The sequence below is a fragment of the Sebastes umbrosus genome, chromosome 13, assembly GCF_015220745.1.
Source record: "Sebastes umbrosus isolate fSebUmb1 chromosome 13, fSebUmb1.pri, whole genome shotgun sequence".
Lineage (NCBI taxonomy): Eukaryota > Metazoa > Chordata > Actinopteri > Perciformes > Sebastidae > Sebastes > Sebastes umbrosus.
The window spans coordinates 14,857,468-14,872,535 of record NC_051281.1 but is presented as its reverse complement, the minus strand read 5'-3'; the positions used below and the strand labels follow the sequence as shown (position 1 = coordinate 14,872,535).

At 39.8% G+C, this 15,068-nt stretch overlaps 1 long non-coding RNA gene across 1 annotated transcript; it reads left to right on the top strand.

Moving 5' to 3' along the window:
* Positions 1-6,210: 6,210 nt before the first annotated feature.
* LOC119500733 lies at positions 6,211-8,844 on the top strand. Its single transcript, XR_005209678.1, has 3 exons — positions 6,211-6,269; positions 7,341-7,365; positions 7,468-8,844. It is a non-coding gene; the product is annotated as an uncharacterized LOC119500733 (long non-coding RNA).
* Positions 8,845-15,068: the final 6,224 nt, after the last annotated feature.

The window sequence follows — 15,068 nt, the reverse complement described above, 5'->3', positions numbered from 1 at the left end:
TGCACAGAGAGGAGCAGTGTACTGTAAATGATCCTGTGCGGTTGACTGCTGGCCAGCAGCCACATCTATATGAGCAGAGGAGGACCACTCCGAAGAGCCCACACCTCCTGGACCGAGCCGGAGGTGAAGGAGAGAGTATCACACTCTCCTTGTCAGCTGCAAGGGTAATTACTGCTGGCTGAAATTACTCAACATTTGTTTATTAGCTCCCCAGAGCACACTGTAAATAGATTGTCTGTTATAGTCCGATCACATTAAAACCCCGTGCTGGGCGAACCCCCCCCCCCCCCACCCCTCTTCCACAACCCACCCCACTCCCACCTCCTGTTTGCTGTGAGCCAGCCTGCTGCTCACTTATTGAACAGCTAGAACCAAGGAGCCATGTTAAATGTGATTGTTTTCCATTAGCTACATCCTGTCTAATACCTCACTTGTGCGGCGCAATTACTGAATTCTGCCATGCAACATAACCTTCATTAGCTGACTGCAGAGTCCTGCAGCTCCAACGGCCCCCTTACCATTTTTCATTTTTGTTTTTTTATTCATGAGCGGGGAGTGAGTTTTAATTCAATATTGATTCCTACATAGACACTCCTGTTTGCCTGCATGTGCTTTGTGTACTGCATGGTTACCATGCTTTAAGTGTATGCAGTGATGGAACCAACAAAATGAAATAAATAAAAAAAATCAGCAGGCCGTGTCTTTCCTTGTATTCATCGTGCTGGTTGGTTCCTGTCAAAGATGACATTCTGAAACATTTGACCCACTAAAAATGAATTCTCGGCCAGAGCCCATGTGACGGAGGAGAGCAATTCATTCCCCCGAAAATGTAAGGAGATAAAAAGCAGAGGCATGCAATAGTCCTGTCAAAAGAGAACGAGAGAGAGAGATGTGGGAAAAGAAGAGAGAAATGGAGTATATTAATGTGAATGGAAAATGTGAATGAAATTTATATTCACGGCTGTCTGCACAGAAATCCTCTCGCACAGTTTGAAATAAGTCATCTCCAGACAACGCTGGAACACTTTGGTGATAATAGCCCAAATGTTGCTCCACAGACAGAGGCATTTGTAACAGAGATATTTAGCTGTAAAAACTAAACTAAAACTAAAACAGCATGCTTTGTGTGCCTGTGACAGGTAGAGCATGGCTCCCTGGGAGCCAGAGTAATAAAACGCTATCTTTCCGTGGCATCTTCCCTTTTTCCTCTAATGTTACTCTAATAAAAGCAACCGCTGAGGTGACTGCGTGCAAATAAGGGCCTAAAGCTGCTGGACATCTATCCCAGCCCCCTGGAGCCACATTACACACACCTAATGGCCACTCCAAGCTTCATTAGGATATTAATTCTCCACGTTTCTGAAGTGATTCCATCTGTAATGTGACAGTATCTGGCTGCTAGCGAGACAACTTGTTGTTATTGTTGCCCCACTCCCTCCATCCCTCCCATTCTCTCCTCCCACCCCCTTCCTTTTCTAAGCATATTGTTATTCTTATAGCGCCACTGTCTCCGTTTTTCCAGGGAAGAGAAATCTGATAATACTGGGTGTCCTTTGAGATGGAGGCCAAAGGAACAGCTCTGAGCGTTGCCAAAAGCGTCGCTCCATCTGACCAGGGGAGCAGATGGTCAGGTCTAGCCCGGGTCTGGGAAACAAGCAGCAACGCTAAACATTAGATGTCATTTTGCATTTTTAAACACATATCACCTGCTCCCACCTGCAGGACGTCGGAGTCCGATATTCACAGCCAGCAGTCATGGGGAGTGCATGTGGCATTAATAGATTTGTTTCTAAAAGACACTTGGAAAAATTCATCATAAGGTAAAGTTAGTGCAGACGAGTCAAAGCACCTTTAAAGTGGTTTTAATACACCCTATTTAGCATTAATAAGCAGTATATAAACACAAAATAATGGTTAATAAATGGTTTATAATACACTATAATGTTATTGCAAGAAAATACATACGTTTTTTCATGTATTTGTTAACAATGAGAACCCCTATGAAGCATCCATAACTAGACAGTTACATTAACCGTAAATACACATGTACAAATCATTCACAGACAGGTTTATAAATGTGTCCAGGAATCTTGAAGACCATTATAAGATTAATTATAAGATTACAACTATGCCATGTTACCAAGTGTTTATCTGTTTACACAACAGTAAGAGATCCTTCATACTGTATGAGGAGTTAGTACATTGACAGAAACTTAAATTGTCCTTATATCTGCTTATTAGCATATGTATTAATGTGTTATAAATCAATTATTAATTGATTATAATATTGTATATGTGTTACCAAATTCACATGTATATAAATTAATGGTGTATACCATGTAGGATAAATCAGTTTGGTTTAATAAATAATCTGAAACATTAATTATGTCTCTGTCTATTTATTGACGTCATTGTCAATTATAAGTATTTATTTATTACTTTTCTTTGTGTGATATTGTTTTTGAGACGAACGTGGCAGTACAGTGCATCATTAGATTATATTTGTGTTTGTTGTATTTTTATTTTTATTATTTGGTGTTGATGCTTTAAGAAGTAATAACCAAACTGTGATATTAAGGGCTGATTGGTCAATTAATTGATTACTGACAGGAAATTATTTATTAACAATTTTGATATTTGAGTAAATGTCATTTATCAAAGAAAAATTTTAAACATTTGCTTCTCAAAATGATTGTACAAAATTGAATATATTTGGGTTTGAGGATTTTCTGACTTTTTTTTTGTACTAAATGGTTGAACGTTAAAATAACGGACATATTAATCATTAACTGCAACCATGCATTCACAGCTCGGCCAAATCCAAAATGTATTCTATATCACAAGAATTTCATTCCATCACTGCTTTCACACCAATTAAACATGAAACCTAAAACCTCTCCACCAGTGGGATCCTATCACTTCTGTACTCACATCCTATATCTTGAAATAACACGGCAGTTTCTTGGAGAATATCAAAGTAGGGAGAAATGAATTAGGAATATTTAAAATGCAGAGAAATCTTTCTGTTGTTTCAAAGACTGGCAATATCAGAGGGTTCAGGGGTTGGTGGGAAAGAGAGAGAGAGACACTCATCTTCGTCGGTGAAGAATTCCATTCATCCCAACAAGGCTCCTCAAGATACAACTGAAGTGTAGGATTCTGACATTTCTGAAGTGAAATGATAATTGCCTTTAAAGACCAAGGAGGGAAGAGAGAGAGGAGATGAAAGATAAAAGGTTGGAACTAAAGAGAACATTAGGGTGGTGAGAGGGAAAGCAAGCGGCGGAGACCAGCCACATAAATAGTCATGAAATGAGAACTTTCTGCTTTGTATTGAAGTTAAGAAAGAAACATTCAGCGAGAGGCCAGCAGGCCAGACTAAATAATCCTTGACTGAGCCTCCCATTCTGAATCCTATATTAGCTGCCCAGATTTTAATGTAAATATGCCATTACGCTGTCATTACAGTGATCAGACTGCATGGCTTACAGGTCAGCCCAGCCACTGTTAATTTTGCAGGCAAAAGCTTTTTTTTCCCGTCTTTTGAAATGTTAATAACTTTCTATTAGTTAATGTAGCGTGACTAAAATTCAAATTAGACATAATTTATTTTAATGTCTGTGACTAGCTTGTCTGACCATTTAGCAATGGTCTCCCGCTGAATACAACACTCTAAATTGTGGTAATTTGCATTCGATGGTTGAGGCACGCCTTGTCTCACTGTTGTGCCGATGTGAAGTCAAGGATGATTCATTTTTGCTCCTTGAGGTACGAGTATCCACAATTTAATAATGCCATCCGTCACATTTAATGCATGTGCTTTTAGCAGGGCGGTAATGCCTACTAAAAAATGATTTGTGTAAAGTTTCAGAGCCACTGACCATCAAATGTAGCAGGAATAGTTGACCTTCTTTGGTGCAATATTGATGCTCACATGGCTGGATGAACCTGTTGCTGTTGGACCCCAACCGCCCTCTGTGCATTGTGTTCTGTTGCCTTCACAATCCCACGTACGTGGCTGCTTCATTATATACCCAGAGACCTAGAAAACATCCACTGCTCCTCTGCTGGAATAACACCAGCTTTTCTTAGACTCAAGCAGTTGTGCTGTTTTTATAAATACAACTATATTTTGGAATCTGCACCACCAAAAGAGGACAGAGCCAGGAGCTCTGAGCACTGGATGGTACTGCTGCATTTAACGTTTCAGTCGGGGTAAAATATAACAACAAGCCTGTTTATACAGTTGGTACCAAAAACGTGACCAACAGCAGCGGCTTTTCAGAATATTTGGGGCACATTGTTGGGATTCTCACTGCAATATTTGCTTACTCATTACAAGAGTGGTGACGTGCATTTTTTTGATTCCCTTAATAGTGCCTGCAGTTCTTGAACGCAGCCCCTTACCTGACTCCTCCTCCACCAACCCACTAATCAGGCCCGCCATATAAAGCACCTGGGGCCTGTTAAGTCCTCTTGCTTCTGCCTGGCATGCTGTTGTAGTGTTGATGTTGCTGCAAGTATGTGAAACTGACAGTTTAAGATGTAGTCTGTCTTTTAAATCATGTGTCTAGTGAGCTCTTTGCTTTTTGGGTTTTAGCTTCTACTGTGCGACACATAGGTTACCTTTCGATTTGTGATGCAGCATTATTAGCCCTGTTAATATTTCATTTTTGACTGACCTAAAATAACACTGCTGCTGTTTTTGCCCCTTATTTAGACCGATTGTTTTGCCCCCTTAAAATACTTTTGATTTGTTTCAGTATATGTTTTGTTCTTTTTGTCCTAGTTTATTAGTTTGGTTTGAGTTTTTTTGCCTTCTAACCAACTGGGTTGTTTGTGTTCATTCTGTTTAGTTTAATTCTTGTATTTATTTTTTTTCTTTCAGAAGCTGAAAGTCACTTTGTTGGGAGGCTAGGCACCCATGGGGAGGTACCTCCACCTATTGCATGTGAGTTAAGAGCACTGGGACACAAATGGACTACACTGTAGCTTTGCTGTCAGGATCACTGTGATGCACCCAAGGTGATTAAGTGTTGTCTGCCTCTCCAACAGTGGCCTCAACTTAGTTTAATTTTGGACTACTATTTTAAGGTTGCATTAGATTTTAAATTTCATATTGGGCCTTTTTAGAAATTGTTAAAATAAACAATTTTAATCACCCCATATTTCATCTTTCCTTTCCCTACAGCTCCAGTCTTATCTTTGTGCTTTTTCTTTACTAATTAAAATAAAATTTGACTTTTGCAAATGCGTCTCTGCCTCATCAGTAACAAATCTGTGTCTTACTCATCTACCAGAAACGTATTCAAGGTTTTGTTTAGTGTTTCCTGGGGTGCAAGTCCCCAGGTGGCGTTGTCAGCTAGTCTTAGTCCACCACTCTTTGCAACACAAGTATTAAAGTGTTTCCACTTATCTTACGGCGAGTTAGAGTTCACAGTGATGCAGCTCTTGTAGGCGAAGATTTTGTTCCATCTATTATTCATTACTAATTTTATAAAAGGTTAACACATTTGAATTTATGGGTCTCTAAGCAGCATACAATCTAACAAAATGATACACACCATTTGCTCATACTTTAAGGTTTTGCTCCCCTTCCTATGTCACATGCAGGCTCATTAGAATATATCGCTCACCGCGTGAGAACTACCTTTGCAAAGGTGCACCCTATTTCTTTTTCTTTTTTTCCGCAAGCCAATCGGAGCAGACTGGGCTTTTTTTTCATCTTAAAGAAATGGGTGCAAAAACGGAGTGTTTCAGACAGAGGGTGAATACAGGTATTCAGACAGGCAGGATGAGAAATGTTTTTTGAACATTAAAGCATGTAAACATGTTCTAGTAGAAACTCAAAATGTATGAACCATGAGAATCATAGTTCTCCTTAAGGCCCACTTCTTGCTGTTAAAAAAAAATTAAATTATGGGTCATGTTTTCTCACCACACTTTGGAGCTTTGACTGGTGCAGGGTTGTCTCCCACATCACTTTATTGTTTCAAAAATTATCCGTTTTGTGTCAATGCATCCAAGGGAATGTTAGCTAGCGAACAGTGGCGAAACGTGATTGATGTGGGGATATTCAAATGTTACTGATCATTGAAATTAGGCATTTTAATTTGACGTTTTTTATTTTTAAGAATTCTTGAGCGCATTTAGATGTAAAAATAACCAGCTTTGTTGTATTGAACCATTTGCTTATACCTCCGCTTGCTGATGGCTTTCTTGGTCCCATTATCCGGTTATTCACTAGCAAGGACCACACCACCAAAAAGGTACGATTTTATTGAACGAAAACACACATGATGCTTGTGGTTTGTCCACTTAGTTGGATGCAGTTTGGGGAGCTTCGATCGAGGATCTGCCGCAGCGCCCGGGTACGAGGGACCCCCTCAGGGACCCTACGAAGAGATGAGGAGAGAAGAATGGGGTGGGAGGTAGGGGTGCAGAACAGGAGTGGGTTTGGCGGGTATTTACAGGAAATACGGGAAGTGGCTCGTTGAGGCGTCCTATTCCCGAAATTCTGCTTATAGCTTCAATTATGCATGATTTGTACTGTTTCTGCTGGAGTGTCAAATCATAACAGATTTACTGTTATGCTTATGTTTTACACACAGGCAAAATCAATACACCTACTGTATCAGCTCTTATGATCTGCTAGCTGTAAAACATGTGGGATTGATTAAGCTAATTAGTTATCAGTCATGCTATAGGACAGTAGAGCCGAGAGGTAAAGTATCTATCACTGATTAACACTGGTAACACACATAGGAAACAATATAAAAACTCACATACAGTGCACCTGATTTGACTGTTATTGGGTTTTTGAATAGGCATATGTTTTTATATATTTATTTTCTCTATGATTGGCAGAGAATTACAAGCAGAATGTACAACATGATCAAATATTGCTTTGATGAATGCTGTATGGGAAATACATTTTATGTCAAAGTTTTGGAAAGAAAAAGTTGATAGCAATAATGAAGCACATGCCTATTAACAGGCCTTCTGCACCTACTGTGCTCCAGGCTCCACCAGCATCGTCTCATCATAATAAATAGGTGATAACAGCCCTGTGAACCTACTATTAGTTTAGTAGGTCCTAGCCTACACATTTGGGACGGATGTGATAACGCATATTCAATAACCTGATACTCATGCAGACACATGAATCAACCAATTACCTGAAATTGTCATATCTCATGACACTAAAGAATTTAAAATAACATTTTTTTAAATGTTTAATTGAAAATTTGTTACACAGTAGTCAAATTTGCTCACAAAAATACTGCTCATTATCTGCACAGTACTTTTATTTATGAATTAATTTTTTCCCCTTTCAATAGGAATGGAAATGCACCAAGAGCTAAGGTGATGAGTCGGATGAAAATGCAAATTATCATTGGAAATGTCAGCACGGGGTTTCAATTAATCCGATTTTCCGTTTCTGTCTCTTTCATAAAATGTTTCCAGTGGTTGATGGTGGCACTCCAAATTCAGACGGTGGCGAGAGTGGGTGAGGAGGATGGGAGAAGCCCAGCTGATTGGAAACATCTGGGTGATTGTAGGGAGCACTCCCACATCATCCAGCGCTGGCTGAGATTTGACAGTGCCCTCTGAAGTGACAGCTTTGACCTCGGCCAGTGTGCATGCGTGCAGCTGCCAGAGACCGGTCTGGCTGAAAAAGAGGACAGAGCCGGGCGCTCTAGGCACTGGATGGTACCGCTGCTTTTTGATAGGAGCTCTGTTGACAGCCAACGTTTCAGTAGGGGTAAAATACAACCAGCTCGCTGATGCGTTTGGTACCAAACAAGTGACCAACAGCAACAGCTTTTCAAAATATTTGGGGCACATTGTTGAGATGCGTGCCATAACGTGTTGTTATATCTGCACTATGCATTGCCTGCATACAGCATGATCATTGTGAGTGGATTTCAATGTGCCAAGTAGCTAATTGTCAGTGAAATATATAATGTACATTTTTTTCATTTTTCCATCATAGACTTGTTATATTGTTTGCCAAAAAAAACTCCTATGCACAGAGCAAAATGCAGCTGCTTTAAATCCAACGATGTTCAGCAGATGTACATTGTTATTCCAAACAGATGTGTCTGAGAGAAGCAAACAAATAGAGAGCAGACAATGCCTTTTAGATCTTACCTGCCTGAAACTCAGCGACAGACTGCAAATAGTAAGATCATTATGATGGAGCAGGTTTTGCTTTTGCAAAAAAATATTAGTTTTCCACAAGTGTTGTTTCAAAAATCGCATATTTAACAGAACAATTACAAAGATTTTGTTTCCTTTTTCTTTTTGCAAACACGTCATTAGACATTGTAGCTCAGCATCACCACATAACGGCATTAATATTAATGTTTATGGTAATGAACTTTTTTTTGAAGAGGAACACTTATTCATATTTGATTCATTAATGTAATGAATGCAAGGAATGATCAGATAATACGCTCTTGTGTCCTTGATATGCAATGAGGAGTATTAGACTGACTTAAATTCCAGATAGGTATGCCTAAGCTGCATTAATCGACGCGAGAATATAGAAGCTATAAACTCTCTGAGAAAAGGCTGCGGAAAACCTACAATGTTATAGATTAAACAAAACAGAGTGAAATGGAGTTCATTTGCATCACCCTCCTCTTTTCAGAGGAGCTAAACTGCTTACCATTATTCAAAGATATCTTTTAAATAAGGCCCAAATATGCGGGTGAAACCAATTTAACGAGTGGCCACCAAAGACGTTTGTCAAATGATCTATATTGAGATTTTGACTGTGTAAGCCTCTTATCATAACTGCTATAAAACACACATCATTCTGTTTCAGGACTGAATTTCAGAGATATGAAAATACAATAAATGTGACATTTTAAAGCTTGGCTTACTTGTTAATTGCAAAAGCATTTCAAATTGAACTTGGGGAACTTAATAAGTGCATATTTGTGTTGAGGAATGAGATTCACTGTGAAAAGGGAAAGAATCCTGGCTGATGTGCTCCACAAGGGATCAACCAAAGGTCTAATAATGCAGGTCATTTGATTTAACCGCTAATCAAGTTGCATTGCAGGTGCTTTCCTTATTTAAGTGACTTACAACCTCTGTGCTCTTTAAGTGTTATCCAAAAGTGAAAATAAAACTACTTATCTTTTTGTGTATTCTCTCAACGTTTAACAGAATGCGCTCGAAAAGCATTTTAGTAAACCTAACAAAGGATTGGAAGATAATCACATTTGCATGAAGCAGGGGACAATAAGGACAACATCACTCATGCGGAAGAGCTTAATTACCTCAAAGAAAAACAAATTAATGCATCCTCTTTAATTGTCTGCTGATAACCAACGCAGAGGAAAGAGATCGCTGCACACCGTGTTCGACAGCAGCAGCATGCAGCGTGATACAGCATGTGTAGGTGTGCTTAAACATAAAGCCGGAGCACACAATGTTGTATCTTTAGCACGCTCTCATTGTAAATCCCTAACAGCCAACATCCCACCTAGCAGACACATCCTGACACTCACAAACACTACAGGCACCAACCTGTCAACAGATGGTGCAGCTACCATTTGTGCCTTCATTACACATTACACATCAGCAGTTATTCTCATGTCAAGTGAAACAAAAACACTGTCTTATCTATCAACAGGCCTTTATAACAAGTCTAATGCTGGCCAAATGTCTGCTAATGAGCTGCTACAATGTGGATTTAAATTTTGCAAAAGTGAATGTGGATGATTCTGTGTGATCTTAAAAGGATATGAATGCTAAATTAATTAGGAATGAAAATCCTAACTGACACTGAATTAAAGCTAGGGTTGGTAATGTTCCTCAAAAAAACGTTTGTTATATTTGTTGAAATTCTCTTTACATCCCGACAGAAATCAATAAATCAAATGCTCTGTCAAAAAAAACCAAAAAAAAAACCTTCGGAGTCTGAAAAGTGAAGCCAATACAGAAGTGCCTTAAACTTGCATTCTTTCTAACAGCCAGCAGGGGGCGACTCCTCTGGTTGCAAAAAGTAGTCTGATTAAAAAATGAGAAATGAGCTTACTTCTCACTTGATTTATTACCTCAGTAAACATCGTAAACATGAGTTCATGGTCTCGATCTCTAGTTTCTAGTCTTCTTCAATACGGCATGATGTTCATTTAGTAAATTACGGTCCCATTTAGAGTCAAATAGACCATAAAGCAGGGGATGCTTTAGGGCGTGGCTACCTTGTGATTGACAGGTCGCTACCACTGCGTTGTTCTGTCTGGGAGTTGTCTGCATTTTCGTCTCAGAACTTTAACCCTTCACAGTGTGTTTTCAGTTCATGAACGTTAATTGTAACATTTTGGTCGCTTAAAAATGTCTTATTCAGCGTTCGATTGTAGTTGGGCTCCACCCTCTTGTGTCACTTCTGGTTGCAAAAAACAACAAGATGGTGACGGCCAAAATGTCGAACTCGAGGCTTCAAAACGGCCGTCCATAAAACCAATGGGATGACTACATCCACTTCTTACTGTATATACAGTCTATTGTCTGTGGCTGTCGCCAGATTGTAATAAGCCTGTCCAATCATTTCATATGGGCCTGCCTACCTGTCTGCCCGCGCTCACTCTGCCCGTGCACTGGAGTCTTCCACAAGCTGCTAACTTGACAGCTGTGAGTACTAACAATAGCCATGTTCATTGTTTACCTTCATTATGATATGTTTATGTTCATAATGATAATTTTGGGGGCGTGGCTTGAAGACATGGGCTGTCAGCGTTGCCAAATTTGGCGACTTTCTCGTTAACTACCGCTCCAAACCAATGCCATAAATCTAACACATTACGCCACATTCTACACGTTGTGTCTTTACACCGACTGTGTGGCTTATTAGGCTCTCTGTCTGGTTCAGTAAACAACACTGCACACTCCACACACACGGCGCGGTAAAGATGGATGAGCAACACTCCTCGGTTACTACAGCCACATTTATTTAGAAACAGTGGGGAGAGTTTTGGAGGTGAGGAATAATTCCAGCCAGCGGTTGGTGCCCAGTTTGAGAAAGAGGAGGAGGACCACCGTGGGGCACCTGACAGTGATGAAGAGCATGGGCACATGCTGGCAGATTCATCTTGAGCCACAGTGAAAGAGAGAGAGAGAGGGCTAGAGAGAGAGAGAGCTCAGGAGGGAGGGCAGACAATGGCAGAACACAGGTTTAACAATAAAAACAGCATAGAGTGTTGTCTTTGAGGTTTGTTCTGCAGCAGCAAGGTGCTGTAACTCTCTTTGCAACCTGCAGGAGAGAGAGACAAAAAAGACAGGGAGAGAGCTCAAGATTTTATGTGACTTACAAATTGACACAGGGGCTTTCAAAACATTACCTGCTACTTGGCCGGTGTTGGTCAATTACCTGTCACTCCACAATTCCTTTATTCCCCACTTCCTCCACTGAGTCCCCCGTGTGGTATTGTGATGGGGTTGATGCTGATCACAGTCCCCCAGCTCTCTGTGGTCCAGCCGGCTGTCAGACAGGAGCTGAGCGGTGTGCTGGGATGTAAAAGAGTGCATGTCTTTGATGACTGAGAGATGCACCCTTCTAGTTTGTATTTATGTATTCAAGCTGCCCTCTGCTGTTCGCATGCCCAATGACAGCAGACGGAACAAAAGAAAAACCACAACTACTGTGCTCAAAGTCTGACGTGTGAAATCGGCAGCACAACCTTCCGCTTTCATTCATGTTCCTCTGATTCTCTGTGTTTTTCCTTTTCTTTTTTTCTCATAGTGCATGTTAAACTTCTTCCACTATGTGACATGATTACATGGGTATTTATAGAGCAATCAAAGGACACATTTGTGAAGGGTTATTGTCACTGCTTTTTCTTACACATAAGTGACACCAGTGATGGAGATGTAAGTGATAATGGTGGTGGGCGGGGGGGGCGTGGAGTTAGTACTAGATATAGCTGATTACCTGTGCATACGATAAAGCTTTTAATATGTAATGTAAGTCGTCTTTAGAAGATTTTTGCTTCATATCTGACACAGACAGATGTTTACAGGTGTTCTAAGACATCCTAGCAAAGAAGCAGTTTTTTATTTTATTCATTCCTTTAGTTTATTTCTTTCTTCTATTCTTTCTGTTAAAGGAAAAACCTTTAACAACCTCATTCACGTGTATTTGCTTTAAAAATAAATCTATCTTCCCTCATTTTTTCCTCACCAAATTATCTTTGACCTCCCTGTTTGAAACGATGCAATTTTTCCCCCTACCTGACAATTAGATTATTGCTGTGATTTCCAGAAATGTGCAGGCTGAATGATAATAAGTTTCTGAAATGCAAGTGGCCCATATGCTAACTAGGGCAACATATTTCCCCTCCGCATTAACATATCATCTGAATTCAGTTACCTGACACAATTGCAGAGATCAACACAGTTGATGTGTCAGCTACATGTATGTGTTGGGCTTGTAAAATCGGCTGCACTCAAAGTCAAGTGGATGTTAATGCCCCACAGACCCGTCTGTCTGATTTCCCTCATAAAGCACGAGCACATTTGTGCAATAGCTCTCCTTACATCTTTTAAGAGGAAATTGTGGAGTTTAACCTCCCAATATTATCTCTCCTTTTCTTCTTTGTGCAGGGAACAGGCGTATATCCACAAGGAATTTGGCACAGTCCACACAGTCAAGACGCTGATAATCCCAAGTCTTTGACTGCTGATAAGACGGCCAATTTAACATAATTATAAACCAGTAGTATGAATAGTAACGATTCATTAATTCTGTGCATAGAGGGAGGTGATAATTCAAATCGAGCATTTACTCACAATTATCACACATGATAATGATTTCATTAAATCCTGCTCAGTTTCTGGCATTATAAACATAATTGTTACACAGTAAAAAACAGTTTAACGTAATAAAACTGTAGAGTGTAAATTAAATGATGTCTGTGCTGCATTAGAGGGGTGAGGCTGACAAATCCCTCTCTCAAAACAAATGCTGTTGACCAACACTATTATTACCTCCACACTTAATTACTTTTTGCTTTTTGGTTTAATTGCTTCAATAAAAATAATCTATAACGCTTTTTTAATTACACTTTCCGAGTGACCTATGTAAAGAGAATTTTATTATGTGCGCACAGTAATTACCCTGTCACAGTCCAGTTAGGGGCTATTGTCTGGCGATCCTTTTGCATAGCTGTTACTGGCATGACCAGCATGCCTAACTACCTATTTACTGAGCTCACAACTTTTTCAATGGTTGCAGAATATGCAAAACACGTGCACATTTGAGCCAGATATTTTGTAGAGGAAGTCAGGAAGAGAAAGTCAAAAACACCAGCCAGAGCTCGGCTCAAACACATTTGATATGTGTACAACATAAGTATGTTGCTTTGCCCAGCCAAAGATTTTATTAGATCATGAATTATAGAAACAAAGCAGATAATAATTTACCAACACAGTATTATTAGATGGTGCCGGATTTTAATCTATGTGTGTTTTCTACTTATAAATTAAAAAGTGTCTGTGGGGGAGGGGCTGTAAATGATGAAATCACGCATAATTAAATGGCTGAGGATATTGTGCAATATGTGTGTTGCTAATGAGTTGCTAATACATACACAATAATTGTGATGTTTTGTCAATCTCATAAATGGCATGCTTACCTAAATGTTATTGTGGCTCATAATTGCTTTTAGTTCCATTTGGTTAATCATGCAGTTAGAAAGCTGCAGCTTTATAATCTGTAACGGATTTTAAAACCATCGTTTGACTGCTGCCTCACCGCTCCACGATCTCCTGATCCATGGTTGTGATTTCAAAAGTCCTTTTTGTTCACTTAAACACGGGCAAATGTTGTGAACACCTCATGAGAAGTTAACAGAAGCACCATTTCCTGTTGCATAGAAAAAAGAAATTTAAGAGGTCACATATATTGAGGATGATAAAAGACAACAAACAGCAAATATCAAAGTAATTGTGTGTTTATTATTGCAGCTGTACATGTTCATTTGCCTCCCCTCCCCCCCGTTGGATGACTAGAGGCTGCCCCTTCCTTTGTATGGGTGGCCTTGTCAGTCCTCATGCTGTTCTCAGCAGCCATGGCCTCCCCAAGACCTCAAGCTCTCGGTTATAGCAAATCCTCCTGGAATATACTTCCAAGACACCACAAAAATATATTTATTAAATTAACAGAATATGTATTGTTGTTGTTGGTTATGGCTACTTTAATAACAGGATCTACTGAAGGTGCATGTGTTCCACTTACCACAGTTATATCACTTGCAGCATACATTAACCAGACAACTTATACTTATTCCTCAAAAACTCTTATACACTCAGTGACCACTCTATTAGGTGAAATCTAATGCAATCCAATGCAACTGCTCAGCCATGAATTCTACCTTTACAAAGATAATAATGTTCAGTATCAGGGAAATACTAGACTGCATTATACTGAGAGGAGTTTCTAATATGTTGTATTAGATTGCATTTTGTTGTATAGGTGTACCTAATAAAGTGGCCAGGGGGTGTATTTCTATTGGCTCTGTGCACATGCATTTTGGTGCTGTTTTAGGACAAAAATATTTTTGGCGATATGCACTGAAACATCCCTGTCAGAATAATTTAAACCACATCAATCTTAATTATCCTCTAAGCCACAGTATACATTTTTACTGAGGCCTACTGTGTATTTTTCAAAGAGATTAACAGCAAAAGTCATAACACTTTAGAACTTGCAAGAGAAACACTGAATGAGATTCAGAACATATGAATCATATGGATCATTGGAGCAGTTTAGGATATGACCCTGCTGTAACACTGGCACTGACCATGTTGAAAGCAGACTTTCAGAGAAATTCACAATTTCCAGCTGTACAATAGGACGGCCTCAGAAAACGGCAAGCCTCAAAGCAGATGTATCGTCCTCAGAATCTGTGAGCGAGGGCTGAGTGGGGAGCAGTGGGACAGCCTTGGGACTGGGGGCCTTCTTCATGCTGGCTTGCCAGAGAGCCGCCCAAAGCATGGACAATTAGAGGGGTCCCTGGTGCCTCTTTGCTCTCTGTGCGCCTGGTGGGCTGCTC